Raw genomic sequence first — 15,714 nt, forward strand, 5'->3', positions numbered from 1 at the left:
GAGGAACATTATGCCATTTTTAGCAACAGAGGAAATGGAAAGACACTATATACAAAGGGCTTAACTCTCCATTTACTTTCAAAGGCCTTAGACACTGTATGTTATGTCACCATAGTTGAACAGATGAAGGATAAAATGAACAATTCTGATAGCAAAGAGACGTCTCCCTGGAATAGCCTGCATCATTTCTGAGGCTCGTACGCCCCAGGAAGATGTTTCTAGTATAATTGTCTCTACAGCAGGGGTTTGTTTGGCATAGTTTCTCAAATTGAAATGTGATGGGAAAAAAAAAAAAGCCTCATGTCCCCAATTTCTATATTGAGAACATATTCTTAGCTAGAATACAGTGAATTATAATTCCTTATTTTTTCCAAGGCAATTGCTCCCAATGTCTACCAGGTACATACAAAAAGCAGGTTATAAGAGTTCATCATGTCTCTCACCTTTTTTTTTTTTTCCTATACTCTTTCTATACGCTTTCACGTTTCAATACGCGTCCTGTGGGTGCAAATGTTTAGTTGCTTCTTCACACTTTAATCAGTCAAGCACCACTTATTTCCATTAAAGCAACATAAATTTAGAGCTGCTGAGGATCTGGCTATATGTTTCAGCTTCCTTTTTACCATGTGAATTGGACTGGAATGACCAGTTGGGAAATTAGTTCACCTCTGCTGAGGCCAGTTTAGTTCTTCCCTCCCTCGCCAAAAACTCTATCTCTAAATTATTTTGTCAGATGCTTTGTCAAAGAAAGACAAGTTGAGAATTCCACAGTAGCTATTTATTGAATAAGTAACTATGGTCTACCTTCTTGTAAAAAGATGAGATGCAGAAATATTTTATATCTCTTCTATACGTTTTAGTCCATGGATAAGATTCATTTTGACAATGTTTATTATGCTGCACTATGACCTAGCAATGTTAAAAGAAAGAAGTGTTACCTGCATTCAGATGAATTCTGAAATGTCTGAGCTGTGAAGCTAGTTATTGAACTATATGAAATTATGTTTTATAAATGTATGGTCTAGCCAGAGATTTATGTAACAAATGTTGCAAAATAATCACGTGCCTTAAATTGTTACTCTTTGGAGTGCTGTCGTTTAGAGATTTTTGTGTGTACTTTCCAAAATTTGTCAACTTATTCCATACATTTTTTAACAAGTCAGGTTGTTCTGCTAATGTGTCTTTATAGAAATGTTTTAATAGTATATCATACTGAGAAGTTTGGCAATAAATTGTATCACTTTGGTGGAATCACACTGCTTTGGCAAGTGATTTAGAGAATAATTTATTTTGTACATTTAGAGAAGACTCTCCATTCAGGCCTTCTAAGAAGTTTGTATTTCTGCTCCCAAATCAAAGTTAAAGAGACAATAGTGTACTGCTGATAACTCATGTCATTTATAAAATGCCAATCATTAAAAGCAGCAACAGAAGTTGTAGAAGATCTCCTGAGTCTCTCTCTGAAAACTACAGTTCTAGCTGCATTCGAGTCAGTGACAGAATTCCTACTGACTTCATAAGCCAATAGTTCCATTCTTAAAACAGAAGGGTTCATATTTTGTCAAGATATATAATTTAAACTTTACGTATATAATGATATATAGCATCTAATTCTAATATCATTCTTTCCATGTGAAAAATCAAGAGATTATAAAATCATAGAATGGTTAGGGTTGGAAAGGACCTGAAGACCACCTAGGTCCAACCCCCCTGTCATGGGCAGGGACACCTTCCACTAGACCAGGTTGCTCAAAGCCCCGTCCAACCCGGCCTTGAACACTTCCAGGGATGGAGCAGCCACAACTTCCTTGGGCAGCCTGTTCCACTGCCTCACCACTCTCACAGTAAAGAATTTCTTCCTTATATCTAACCTAAATCTCCTCTGCTTAAGTTTGAATCCATTGCCCCTTGTCCTATTGCTACAACCCCTGATGAAGAGTTTCTCTCTGGTATCCTTGTAGGTCCTCTTCAGATACTGGAATGCTGCTATGAGGTCTCCACGCAGCCTTCTCCAGGCTGAACAGCCCCAGTTTTCTCAGCCTGTCTTTGTACTGGTTTTGTTTTACTGTGCCATGCTTTTTGAAGACATGGTAGTCACTAATGCCAGCCAGCCTGATTTCCTACACAGAAACCAAGGAAACTTAATCCAAGCTATTTCGTATTGGATTAATCAATTTTCCCTGAAAGTTCCGTGATCCCAGTGAAAATTACCATTTCTCCTGAAATCCTGCTGCTGCCATCCTGTTTCCATACCTGATATTGCTTTCTACAGTAGATAGGAGACATGGGGTGAAAAAATAACTTCTAAATTTATTTCTACAGTAATGGAGTTAAATACTTATTGGAGTTAAATAAACATTAGTTTCTAAGTATGACCAAACCACATGCTAGCAAATAAGGTGCTGCAATGGCAAAACTGGATAGAACCGGCTTTGTGGTATGTCCATGCAATAACTAATTAGCTAATAGATCATTAAATCAATCAGGGGGAAGTGTCATCCCTTGCGACCTTTGTTGATACACAAAACATACAAAAGCCATAATTTTTCCAGTGGAAAAATTAAACTCTGAAATGAGCATTGAAAGCTATTGGCAAGGATTCTGATAGGTCAGATTTAATGTTTCTCAGTTTAGTGAGCCAAAAGGTTCATCACACTGAAACAGATCGCAGCCTTTTGCAAAATGATGTGCAAACACAGCTGGCACGCAGAAGATGAGAGAATTCAGTGCTGTTCATTACTTAGAAACACAAACAAATACAAAGTTGTGGTCAGCACAGTAGACCCATACAACGTAACGAGCGAACAATCCAAGAGATTTTAGGTTATACTCCAGATAAACTCTAATCTCTGATAAAAACAGTGAGATTATAACTATATCTCAAATCCGAACTGTGTTTTCAATTTTCTGAAACAGTGTCTGTGGACTGAACACACCAAAAAAAACTTTATATCCTTTCCCTTTCACATCTGCTTCAGGATCTCTTCACATTCTCAGGGGCATCCCAAAGCTTTGTATCTCATGGATCTGGAGGTAGAGAAAGGCTCAATGCTAGTTATTAGCAATTTCAGCAAAACAAAGATGTATGCCTATGGAGTTTTCAACATTCTAACTCACTCTGAAATGCTAACCACACCTGAGGTTCAAGTTTCCTTACCAATATTACACCCCACTATGCCCAACAGTTATGGAAAGGGAAGACTGGAAGAGAGCATGCTTTCAGTGAATTTCATTCGATACTATTATGGATCTGAGTGATCACCTCTGCCTCACAAAAAAAGGTCCTTCTGATTGGTTAGCTAGGTGATGTGCCACACAGGACCTGTACTTCCATCCACTAGAGATCAGTTGGTTGGCATGCAATGCCTCTGTCAAGAACAGTCTGGAACACATAACTATCCAACATTGCTCTTGTTAGAGCTACTGCATTCTGTTATTTGCAAAACCTGATCCTTCTCATTTGTGTGCAGTTAACATTTAATTACTTGCTGTTCTGAAACATTGATGCATTCATCTTGAATCCTGAAAGTGTCAGTATTACACCCAACACGTAATTCAAAGAAAACAAATTTGACTCTGTGTAACTGGGCTGTGAACTGTGGGGCTATGGGTGAGTGAACATTTCACTGATACTGCATCAGACAGAGAATCAGAGAAACACTGAAGAAGTTAAGTTGAAAGGGACTTCTGGAGGTCATCTAATCCAATCTCTAAGGAGCCAGCTGAGTTCTAACTAACTTGGAGTTAACTGACCAAACTCAAATCAGGCTAGAACCTGGAATGATAGTGGAATGGCAGGATTCACTTCTTTTCATGTACACACTTTCAGCTCTCAAGGCTACTTTCTCAACTCACCAAAAGCAAACCTACCTTCCTGGCAGAAGGCCACCAGGGTATCCCCAAGAAAACATTCCAAGTGCCTGTCACCGCTGGTATCTAGAGGTTTGTACAGGAGCCAAGAGTCGAGACTGCAGAGGACATGGTATGTTATGCTCAGGAAAGAGTGGGTTAGGACCAGCCAAATAAAGCCTTCTGCATATGCTGATCTTCCTAACATGTGCTAGAGGGGTGTTTATTATGCTGATGTGTGTGGTGCCCTTTTCCTTATAAGTGTTGACTTAATTTTGCTATATGAAAGACACTGCTCCTCTGCTTCCCCGAGGTGGTTACTACAAGTATGACCCTGATCACAGGATTAAAAACGGGGAGTCTTCATTTTCCTTAGCTTTTTAACCAGCACTGCAGGATGCTGTGTTGGCAGTGCTCTGCAACAATCTTGTATGTGGCCAAGATTCTGCATGTGGTAGTGAAATCTGCTTTCCAGTAGTTTTCACCACATAAAAACAACTATCATTTAAACTTTGCAATTCCTCTGGAGCCTTCTTCATTCTTTAAACATAAAAAGACCCCACTAACATATGTGCCCCTTTTTTTTCTAGTCATCTTCCTGTGAGAGACTCCCATCTGGGGGAGAATGGATTGACAGCATCCCTGAGGAGGTCTTGGTGGTGCTGGTTGACGAGAAGCTCAACACGACCCGAGAGTGTGCACTTGCAGCCCCGAAAGCCAACCTCAGATTTTAGCCTATATTTTTATCTCCTGACAAAATTTTAGTAGATGTTAAAACCTCTTGTGCTGGATTTGCAGTACATGTGCTTTTGCTGCTTTCTGACTTATGTAAGCTACCAAAAAGAATAATTGCCTTGAAAGACTTCTAAGTGGTACCAATGCTTTTTGGTCTTTAGGTGTAAGTAAAGCTTCTCCTGTACTTGTACATTGTGGTACTAAAAGCAGAAAAAGACTAAAAATGAAGAAAAGCTCTCAGTTTTGAGTGTTTGTGCAATTTTTGTTCCTCCTGTATCCTTGTCCCCCTTATTTTTCCTTTATCTTTTCCTGACACAAATCACATCAGGAACCAATATTCTTAAGACTTCCTACCCTTCCCAAACCCCCCTCCCCCCTGCAAGATTTAGATTTAGATTAACCTAAATGTTTTGAAGAAGCCGAGGAATTGCCGAGGTGAGTATCTCCAGAGAGGACGCCTTCAACACCGGAGCGAGGAGAAGCACAGAGCCCAGGAGCCTCAGTTCTGAGCAGCAAGTGCCACCGAGAAAGCCTCAAGCCCTCGACAGGACTTGCGCAGGAGTCGGCAGCTCAGGTGACGCGAGCAGCTGACTCACAGGGGGCGGCGCCAGGAGCGAAGGCACCAGCCCTCAGTGGCTAAAAAACCCATCGCTGGGAGTGCGGGCGACCAGTAGCGCCGCGAACAGGGCGTGGCGCGGCAGTTGGCGCAGGCAGGGCGAGCGGGGTGGTGAGCACTCGCCTCAGGACCAGGGACTGCTCTGGGAGCGCTGCTCCGGCGGTGGCCAGCGTAGGCACCCAGACAGAGCCGATGAGAGGGGAGGCTGCAGCGCAGACCTCGGAGTGTAGAAAGTGCCTCGACTGGTCGCTTGAGGCGAGGGTGCACAATGGACAGGACTGCACTTGGTGCGCCCTGGTGGAGGTCCTCCTGCAGGAGGGGCTGAGCTGCGGGAGGCTGTTTTTAAGCTAAAAGATGCCAGGGAAGCTGAGAGGAAGCTGGGCTGCTTGCTCCAGGCCCAAACCGTGCAGGCGCCACGAGCGTCTATCATTGCTCATACAGGAAAGAAGGAGGGCATTAACCAAGGAAGCTGGGAACTAGCAACAACAACAACAACAAAAAAAAAAAAAAAAACCCAACAAAAAAAGGAGGAAGAGGACAAATAGCAGCAAGGGGCTTCCTCCTAAATCCGATGTCCCCACCCAGAACCACTTTGCAGTTCTGCAGGGGGCTAATGAGGAAACACCCACAACACCAAAAGAACAACCAGCTGATGCACCAGTAAAGAGGATCACTACTGGTGCCTCCAGGAAAAAGCAGCGGGTCATAGCAGTAGGGGACTCTGCTTTGAAAGGCGCAGAGGCACCCATCTGTTGGCCTCACCCAGTCACGAGGGAGGTGTGTTGCCTGCCAGGGGCTCGGATCAGGGATGTTGCTGAGAGGCTGCGTGCTCTAGTAAGTCCTGCCGACTATTACCGCCTTCTAGTGGTCCTTGTGAGTGCTAGTGATATGTATAGCAGTAGCCTGAAGAATAAGAAGGACTACAGAGCCCTGGGAGAGGTGGTTAGGGGCTCTGGAGCTCAGATAGTTTTTTAATCGATTCTCCAGGATAAAGGGGAGGACCTTAAAAAGGCCAGGTGCATTTGACAGGTTAATAAATGGTTAGAACAGTGGTGCCATAGTCAGGGGTTTGGCTATTTAGAACATGGAACTCAATTTGGGAGGCCAGGTCTACGGGAGTCTGATGGAGCTGGTCTGACAAGGGGAAGAGCTGCTTTGATAGGAGACTTTGACGGAGCTGGTCAAGAAAGCTTTAAACTAGATGTGTTGGGAGAGGGGAGCGTCGATCCATCCCAACACTCTCAGTCAGTTGCCAGCACCTATAATAAGTGCTTGGAGCGATGCAGAGAGATTTCAGCTGCTCCAGCCATTGAGTCGGCTTCATTTGGAGCTCAGCTCAGATGCCTCTATACAAATGTCCGTAGTATGGGGACCAAACAAGAGGAATTAGAGATGTGTGCAAGGCTACAGGGATATGATGTCATCACAGAAACATGGTGGAATGGCTCCTATGACTGGAGTGTTGGAATGGAAGGTTATAGGCTCTTCACAAAAGACAGGACCGGCAAATGGGGAGGGAGAGTTGCTATTTATGTCAGTGATAGACTGGAGAGTATGGAACTCTGTCTGGGGACAGGTGGTGAATCAACAGAGAGTTTGTGGGTCAGGGTCAAAGGGACAACAGCGATAGGGGACATTACTGTGGGGATCTGTTACAGGCCGCCTGATCAAGAGGACTCTGTGGATGAAGCACTCGATAGACAGATAGGAGCAGCCTCACGCTCACAGTCCCTTGTCCTCATGGGGGACTTCAACCATCCTGACATCTGTTGGAGGGATGGTACAGCCCGGAACAAGCAATCCAGGAGGTTCCTTGATTGTGTGGAAGACAACTTCCTCTTTCAAGTAATAGAGGAGCCGACAAGGAGAGGTGCCATGCTGGACCTCGTGCTCACCAACAAGGGGGACTGGTTGGAAATGTGATGCTTCAGGGCAGCCTTGGCTGTAGCGTGGTTGAGTTCGAGATCCTCATGACAGTGAGAAGAGCATGCAGCAAGCTCACTGCCCTGGACTTCAAGAAAGCAGACTTTGGCCTCTTCAGGAACCTGCTCAGTAAGGTTCCATGAGATATAGTCCTAGAGGGCAGGAGGGCCCAAGACTGCTGGTCGATACTCAAGGATCACCTGCTACATGCTCAGGAGTGTTGCTTCCCGACTAGAAGGAAGTGTGGCAGGAGGGGCAGGAGACCTCCATGGATGGATAAGGAGCTGCTGAGGAAACTTAGAGGGGAAAAAAGAAGTTTATAGAAGGTGGAAGCAAGGACAGGTGGCCTGGGAAGAATACAGGAGCATTGTCTGGGAAGCTTGGGACCAGATTAGGAAAGCTAAGGCCCAGTTAGAATTAAATCTGGCAAGGGATGTGAAAGATAACAAGAAAGGCTTCTATAGGTATGTAGCAAATAAAAGACAGACTAGGGACAATGAGGGTCCTCTCCGGAAGCTATCGGGAGAACTGGCTACCCTGGATTTGGAGAATGCTGAAGTTCTTAATGACTTCTTTGCCTCAGTCTTCACCAGCAAATGCTCTGACCATACCACCCAAGTCTTGGAAGGCAGATGCAGGGACTGTGAGAATGAAGACCTTAGGCCCACTGTAGGAGAGGATCAGGTTCGAGACCATCTTAAGAACCTGAACGTGCATATAACCCCCATTTTCAAGAAGGGGAAGGTGGAAGACCCGGGGAACTACAGACCAGTCAGTCTCACTTCTGTGCCTGGCAAAATCTTGGAGCAGATTCTCCTGGAAAGCATGCTAAGGCACATGAAAAACAATGACGTGGCTGGTGACAGCCAACATGGTTTTACTAAGGGGAAATCCTGCCTGACCAATTTGGTGGCCTTCTATGATGGAGCCACAGAACTGATGGACAGGGGCAGAGCAGTTGACGTCATCTACCTGGACTTGTGCAAAGCGTTTGACGCTGTCCCGCATGACATCCTTGTCTCTAAATTGGAGAGACAGCAATTTGATAGATGGACCACTCAGTGGATAAAGAACTGGCTGGATGGCTGCACGCAAAAAGTTGTGGTAAACGGCTCCATGTCCAGTTGGAAAACAGTAATGAGTGGTGTCCCTCAGGGATCGGTGTTTGGACCTGTCTTGTTCAACATCTTTGTCAGCGACATGGACAGTGGGATTGAGTGCACCCTCAGCAAATTTGCCGACGACACCAAGCTGTGTGGTTCAGTTGATACGCTGGAGGGAAGGGATGCCATCCAGAGGGACCTTGACACGCTTGTGAGGTGGGCCGATGCCAGCCTCATGAAGTTTAACCAAGCCAAGTGCAAGGTCCTACACTTGGGTCGGGGCAATCCCAGGCACAGCTACAGCTTGGGCAGAGAAGAGATTCACAGCAGCCCTGCAGAGAAGGACTTGGGGGTGTTGGTTGATGAGAAGCTTAAGATGAGCCGGCTTCAGTGTGCGCTCGCAGCCCAGAAAGCCAACCGTATCCTGGACTGCATCAAAAGAAGCATGACCAGGAGGTCGAAGGAGGTGATCGTGCCCCTCTACTCTACTCTGTGTGTGAGACCACACTTGGAGTATTGTGTACAGTTCTGGTGTCCTCAACATAAAAAGGACATGGATCTGTTGCAGCAAGTCCAGAGGGGGGCCACGAGGACGATCAGAGGGCTGGAGCACCTCCTGTATGAAGACAGGCTGAGAAAGCTGGGGCTGTTCAGCCTGGAGAAGAGAAGCTGCGTGGAGACCTCATATCAGCCTTCCACTATCTGAAGGGGGCCCATAAGGATGCTGAGGAGGGACTCTTCATTAGGGACTGTAGTGGTAGGACGAGGGGTAATGGCTTCAAACTCAAACAGGGGAAGTTTAGATTAGATATAAGGAAGAAGTTCTTTACTGTGAGGGTGGTGAGGCACTGGAACAGACTGCCCAAGGAAGTTGTGAATGCTCCATCCCTGACGGTGTTAAAGGCCAGGTTGGACAGAGCCTAGAGCGACATGCTTTAGTGCAAGGTGTCCCTGCCCATGGCAGGGGGGTTAGAACTAGATGATCTTCAGGTCCTTTCCAACCCTAACTATTCTATGATTTTATGATTAAGCCTATGGAAGGAGTGGAGATAGGGTTGTCTGCCATTTCAGAATACGCAAATATGGGAGGTCTACTTACTTTATTAACCTCCAAGGACAAAAATTGCTTGTATGGAGGCTTCTGGTTTATTCTACAGTTCGTTTCTGTGATTGTATGTTGTTCCTATCTAGTCTCAAGACCTGCATTGAATAACCAAACAAGAATAGTTGAGGGACTATACAAAAAAAAGACAATGCTGATTTATGTCGGCCTTATGCAAATCAATTCAACCAGACTATAATCATACCAATGGATATTTTTGCAGTATGTTACTGTTTCATATGTTATTTTTTTAGGATAAAAAGAAAACTTTTGGGGGGCAGCAGATACATCTTGTTTATCTATTTCTGTGCGTCATCTCTATGATGTTGGAGTATTTTGATTCTTTCTTGTTTCATTTCTTAAACAAATTAAGTATGCAGACTTCAAATATGTGTGAATTGTTTTAAAATTTCCTCTCCCTTTTCTTTCCTGTGTTGCTATCAGCTTTTCTGCAGTGGTGCTGCAGAACACTGTATGATGCCATACAGATTACAGGTTGAGGAACACTGGCCTAGACTGGAGCGATGGTACATAAAAACAGTTTCTTAGAGTACCATCTTTCTCCCAAATTGCAGAAAAAAATCTGGTGCTCTTTTGCAACTCGCATTCAGACCATTTGATCCAAAATTATATGTTTAAAAATGCAAACTCATATTTCAGGGTCTGTCTGTAAGTTTTATCTTCTGTTGAGATACATTTCAGAACCTTAGCATTTTTTTCCAGCAAGGTAGAATCAAATGGATAATTCTTGTAGGGTTTTTTCCTTCCTTTCTTCTTAATCCAAGTTAGGATTTGTGACCATTAACAAGCCTAAGGTATTGGAAAAGAGATTTGTAGTATGCTTGGCTCCTTCTGGAGCCTACATCAGTCTCAGTGGGACCAAAACTTACAATCTGTCACCAGAATGCAGAGATACACTATGCCATGACACAATATGGTATGATGTTGTTCTCAGTCTATGCTGTATTATCTACTCTGTTTCTTAGCAGTCTCAAAAAAGATTGTTTGTGGACATCCAACACCATGGACTCAGAATGCTGGATGTGCTTGAAAAAACATTTGTATCACCTTCTGTATGTTTTGGAGAACTTCATGATTTTCTTTTTGAGGACTAATTAAAAAGAAAAAAATTGTTGTCTTAATAGAATACTTACCTCCACAATATGTCCTTCGGAATGGGCCCAGAGCTTCAGAAACTGATTTACAATCCTTCCACATTAAAGATGTATTTAAAGACCCATCTCACTTCAATGTAAAGAGCATTAGGAGGTATAAACTTGCAGTGTGTCAAACAAACTTTTAAACTATCTTGATAGTGTATAATGTCAATTGGATTTACTTAAGATTAATTTTCCAGTAGGATGAAGCAATGAAGTCCTTGCAAATAGTTGTTAAAATCACACATATCTCAAATGAGAGGGAAAATAATAGATATGTTAATAAATTAAGGAGGAGAAGCTTTGAGCAAACCAGTCTAGTGGAATGTGTCCCTACCCATATGTGTCTGGAGACACAATAGTTAATGGTCCATGATGGCCCATCCCAAGCCCTTCTGACTTGTAAGTGTAACTTTGTAGCTAAGAAGAAGGAACGACCTGTGCTGACTTCATCATTTTCATCAGAAGGGGCTGTTGTAACCAGTTGCCTTAGCCAAATGCTGCCCATAAAAGGCAGCCAAGGACACTTAGAGGTGACGAAGACGCTGGAATGGGATGAAGATAGCGATGAAGAAGAGGGAAGGGGAGAAAGTAAACGGAAATTACTGACCCCTAAAAGACCCTCTGCGCTCTAGAACGCAGGCTCAAACTAGTGCCAAATAGGCCACTCCTCTTGGCGCAGGCTTGTCCCCTGAGCCAAGCCAAGTCAGCACTTTTTGACTAATAAAAAGCCCAGGGGTCGGAAGAGGAGGGAGGCAGATCTCACTACCACCGACGTCCACGTTGCCTCCACGGGGACGCCCGCCAAGGTAGTACCTGCCACCTCTCCTGCTACAATGCATCTCGGAGCTGGTCTCTTGATCATTGGGTCCTTGACGGGGTCGGTAAGCATATAACCTAATAAGTAACCTAAACACTCTTTAACCATTCTCCTAATTTAACCATTGCAATAAAATCAGGAAAAGCTCATTCTTGTTGGTTCCATTATTTCCTCACCGGAATCCTTCGATTCCCCGAAACACCATGGCAGGGGGGTTGGAACTGGATGAGCTTTAAGGTCCCTTCCAACCCAAACTATTCTATGATTCTATGATAAATGGTATCAGGAAAGTTGTGTGCAACTGTTCAAAGTGTATATTGTTTATCATGCAGAACAAAGCCATGTCCAGGTGTTTCCTTTAAAAGCAGAATCTGGTTGAAGTGAACTTTTTTAACTTGACATCTCATTGGACTACTTCTTTGCTGACAGTGTAACATAACTGCAACCATGTCTTTCATTCCCTTTTTGAGTGGGAATATAGCTTTTTTAGGAAATTGGTGGCAAGAGCTGGTGCCCATAAACATAAACAGTGCTTTTGAACAAACCTCAAAACATGGATGATAATCTGAACGTTTTAAAGTTGTCTTTTTCTCTTGCAAAAGTTTTCAGCATTTGTTTTTGGACTTGCCACCAGCTCTGAACCTGGGAAACTCATGAGTTTGCACAACCCATCTGCTGATTCTCTCTTTGATCACTGAAACATGAAATGAACTAAGTTTTCCTGACCAAATCAGTACAAGGGAATCATCTAATATAGCAGATTGTTCAATATCTGTCTCACTGCCTAGATCAGAATACACAGTTCATTCTGCAGGTTCCCAAACAAAAAAACAGAGGTGGAAAACTCTGAAATCAGGAAAACACTGTGTTGTATGTTGTCAGTGCAGGCTGAAGTATTTATTGCCTTACACTGAGATACTGACCTTAGAACTGCAGAGCTGCAGGCAGCTTTCATTTTCTTCCTTCTTCTGTAAAATAATGGGCTAACTTTGTATCCTTGTGTTCAGAGATCAAAAAAAGCCTTCTCCTGGTGGTGGAAGGTAACTTTTTTTACAGAATTTCTGCTCACCCTTATTCAAGGATTTGTAAACTTATTTTAGTTTACAAACATCTTTGTGTCATCAAAGCTTGCTTGGAGTAGCCAGTATTATCTACAATTATGCTACATGTAGCTGTCACCCTCTAGCGTTCGTATGTGTTGCAACAGGACCACTGAGACAGGATTTTTTGTGTTTTTAGGAAGAGAGTGAGTATTCTTTCCTTACCTCAAACGGAATTTGCCTGGTTTAGTGCCATTCCATAAGCATAGGTTATATTTTAATATTCTAATGCATAAATTAGCTCTAAAAGAACAAATAAGAGTTATTGAATATGTAACTATATATTAGATGAAGAGGTAAATAAGATCCTTAAGATACCCATCAAATTCTCAGTATAAAAATCTTGATTTTAAATTTTGCATTTTAGTAACATACTTATTTTTGAAACTCTAGACTGGGTTTCTAAAGAAGCTTGTGAATACTGGTGATTGCAAATATTCAGTATAGCTTTTCATATCACAGTATAAGAGTATATGACATACAAAAAAACCAGACAGCATATACCCAAAGAGGAACTGGTGCATATTTTGTTGATTAATATTTTTAATATCCCTTGTGTTATTAATTGCATTACATTGCATCCCTACGTTATGAAATGCATGTAGTGAAAGTGTTGGTTATGGGTATGTTATTTCAAGAAAGGGAAAGTATTACAAAGGTGTCATTAAAAGTAGTATTAGTAATGATAAATAAGATTAATCTTCAAAAGTATCTGCAGTTCTTAATATGACATTTTTTTTCTTGATGTTAACTGGTATTGAAATTCAGCTAAAAAGTGCATGAAGACAAGTAATTATTCTTCTTTTGCTCCAGCAATAGCTAAGTGTGTGAATATTACATTAATTATTTTCAGGTGATATTCTAATGTTCAAGTTCTACGGTTTGTCAGTTTCCTGGTTTTAATTAATTGAGTTGATTAATTCAGTTTCATGGGATAAAAATCCTGGTTAAAAAGAATGGGTGTTTATTAGCTTAGTAACACAATAAATAATCTGAAAAATAACATACCCCTACTCGGTAAACTAGGTGTTTTACTTAGCAACAGGATGTAGGGCAGTTTGTGCCCCTTCTCCCTGAGATAGACGAGTTGAAAGCATTCAGATATTCTTCAGTATTTATTGGGAGGGGAACGTTGTTTGTTTTGTGGCTTTTTGTGTGTGCTTGGGTTTTTTTCTCTGTGAAAGGTGGAAAAATAACAATTAGTATTTGCATATGTGAATGACCTGCAAGGGTAAAGGGAGTAACTAAATGACTTAGTGGTAGATGAGCTAAGCAATTCTACATTAAACAAGATTGACGGCCTTTAAGTTAAGAAGCCTTAAGATCTGCAGTTAGCTGGCTAGTTTATTGGAACATAAACCTTCCTGCCTTCTTCTAGCTTCTCCCTGGTAATTTCCAATGAGGAAATTTTTAAGTAGCAGTAATTTGTTAAACAAGAAAATAAAATGCGTAATGTTGTGAGCCAAATCATCCTCCTTATTGTGGCAGTAGTTACCAGCTGTGACTGTTGCATTACCACCTTCCTGATGCTTTAAGCCTTGACAGCAAGGCCTCCTTTACTGACTGGAAGCTTCAGGAACCCTAAAGAATCCAGACATCATGTCATTAATGCTATCCATATATCTTTGTTTTCTGAGAATAACCATGTGAAGTTGTTTGTCCACCATGAGCCATATTAAGAAGTAGGGAATTCAGTTGTACAGATTTGTAGGACAAGACTGTTATTCCCTAACCCAGCGAATGTGCAATATGAATAATTTCCGTTTCCTCAAATAAGAGGCTGTACTTAGCTATCTTGATACTGTACCCTTGTAAAATTCAAGGGTATGACTTGGTGAGTGGTAGTGAGCTCATTTAACAGCTCACTGCTGCTGAAAGGAAGCTCCTGCTCTTGTATGCTCTTGTCATTTACTGTGTCTAGTCCCTTACTCAATTTAACTCTCAAAGGCAGTGGAAAAGAACCCAGCAAGAAAACAAACTCTTCCTTTCCCAAACTTTGGAATTTTACAGTGAGAATTAAACCAGCGCAAGATAGGATGCTGAGCCTCGTGGCAGGGAAGAGAGGATAAAGGGACAGGGTACAACCCCTCTCCCTTTGAATGGCACCAAGCCATTAGAGGTGGCTGTGAAATCACAGGCTGGTTCCATTCCATGGACATGGAAACTTATAGGTAAAATGGCCTCTCCATCAAGCCAAATGTGGCACTGGAAATGGCAGCCACCTCTCTACATTTCCCTCCCAGTGTTTATCTATTCTGTAAATGTGCTACTATGAATAACACATTCTAAGGGGACATTACCTGGACAACTGGTATTTTTATCAGTCTTCTTCTAGAATTAAATGCTCTTTTTTAAAAAAGCCTTTTTTCTTAATTTTGTTCAAATCTTCAATCAAGAAAAAAGATTTTCTGTTACCCTTGAACTAACTTGAATTGGTTAAATGTGATATTTTTTATGGCACTAAATGAGCATACTAAATACATCTATCTACTGTGACAGATGGTATAACATGTTTTATCTAGTCATAGGTTAATAAATGATGCGCCAGCCCATCACAAGGCTGCCTGACCTTCCTTCTCATTACTTCTACACTCTCTTTTCTCTGTCTCATAAATTGGAAAATTAAATGAATTGGCAGTATGCCAGAGTAAATTGTCTTCCCTTTTATTTCTCAGCAGTGGAAAAATTTAATGATTATTTCTTTAGCAGTCTAGTCAGTTGAAATGCAGCATTATTTGAACCTTCGTATAAACAATTATCCTCTTGCTTGTGGATTTTTTTAGGGCTCTAATATGTTAGCTTGTCTTCATGCTTTGAAATTTCCTCTAAGGCTGTAAGATTGTGTTATAGGGAATATCTGAAGTTCTGTAAACATGTTTTCCTGTAGGGCAGCACAAACTTGTATTATTAAAATGGTTTTTAATATTTTTTAGCAACACAGAAGGAAAACTTCTGCTGAACACAGTGTGTACTGTGGTTTTGATATCTGAGCATGGAGGGAGCCAGATGCAGATATGGCGATCCTAATGTTCAAGAAGAGTGATAACAGAACACAAATATCATGTTGTAGCCAATTATGGTGTTTACTGATTCCGTCTTTTTTAATCTCCCAGCATCATTTGCCAGCTAACCACCAATCCCAAAAGACTTTACGTTGTAACTGATTCAAGGTCTCAGGTTCACCATTTCCTCCATCTTAAATCTAACTGATGTTGAAAACATTTTAGTATTCTAAATATTTTAGAAATATTTAATATTTAAAAATATTTTTACATAAAGGATAAATAAATTCACTGTTTTCGAGGTGCT

This window comes from Strigops habroptila, chromosome 1 (assembly GCF_004027225.2).
Source record: "Strigops habroptila isolate Jane chromosome 1, bStrHab1.2.pri, whole genome shotgun sequence".
In the NCBI taxonomy this organism is placed as follows: Eukaryota; Metazoa; Chordata; class Aves; order Psittaciformes; family Psittacidae; genus Strigops; species Strigops habroptila.